This window comes from Dendropsophus ebraccatus, chromosome 12 (assembly GCF_027789765.1).
Source record: "Dendropsophus ebraccatus isolate aDenEbr1 chromosome 12, aDenEbr1.pat, whole genome shotgun sequence".
In the NCBI taxonomy this organism is placed as follows: Eukaryota; Metazoa; Chordata; class Amphibia; order Anura; family Hylidae; genus Dendropsophus; species Dendropsophus ebraccatus.
The window spans coordinates 29,344,250-29,345,627 of NC_091465.1; positions in this window are offsets into that span (position 1 = coordinate 29,344,250).

Genomic DNA, 1,378 nt, shown 5'->3' on the forward strand with positions numbered 1-1,378 from the left:
AGCTGTGTCCTTGTTTTCCAGGCAGCCTTAGGGGACTATTCCACGGAGCGATAATCGGCCCGATTCGGCCGATTATTGTTATGTGGAATAGAGACAATGATCAGCCGATGATCGTGTCATTGGCTGATAGTTTATTTAGGTTCCAACCTAAAATCATCAGGCACCGACCGCACATCGCTGTGTGGAATAGCGGTGCACAGCCAGTGACTGACTATTTTAGAAGCACCATACATTACTTGTACATCCCTGCGCTCCTTCTTCCTCCCGGTCCTGTGCGCAGCAGCAGCTTCAGTGCAGCCTGTCTTAGCTGACCGCCGCGGCCAGTGATTGGCTGAGCGGTCTGTCAGCTCAGACAGGCCGCTTCGAACGTTGGGACTCGACCATTCTCCCAGTTGTGTTCATTTCCAGTCATGAGTAAGATTATATGTGGATTTCACATGGTACCACATGGATTGACCCAATTCTTATAACATTATTATAAAGTTATTACCAGCTGGAGAACACTAGCGGAGATTTACCAAAACTGGTGCAAAGGTAGAGCGGAGCAGCTTCACAAAACGACCAATCAGAATGCTTATTTAAGAGATTGAATCCGATTGGTTGGTACAGACAAATGAACTTTTCCTTTGCGCTAGTTTTGGACGTACCATTTCATTGTACTCTCGATAGAAATCTTATCACAGTTTAAACAATAGCATGATGGATGATCTTGAGATAGTCAGTAGTCGTTCAGTAACTTTCAGTGGGCCCCTTTCTCCTGATTTACAGGCCATTCATCCAGTGTCGGACAGGGGTATCTGGAGCCCACCAGAGAAAACATCTTAGGGGCACACCAATGAAAAAACACTAAGAAACGACATGTCAGTCAATGTTAGTGCAGGTTCTAAAGCTGGGGGCCCACCGATGGATCCTCCGGTCCTCCTGATACTGCATTCATCTATTTATTCTCAGTTTGTTTGCAAATTTACTGCACTCATTAATTCTGTAGGTGAAAGCAAAACAACCAAATATCTAAATAATGGAATAAAAACTTCCAAAATTTCAAAGAAATATGACCTCGGCATAAAGCAAGTTGCTGACTAGGTAATTTATGGATGCAAAAAATAGATGGGCCCATTACTTCCAGTCCAGCCCCAACTACGGGCTCGGGTGACAACTGTCAGTTCCCGTCATCAGATCCTAGGTCCGGCCGGGACATGATGCAAAAATGGCTCCATATTACGCTAGTGTGAAACCAGCCTAAGGCTATGGTCACACAACATCAGTCTGTGGCTGTATTTTTGCGGCAAAAACAGCTGCATTTTACCTTCAAATGACAGCCCTCCAAAAGAAGGCCGAAAACAGTGTTGCGTGAACATAGCCTTAAACAGTACGTTTT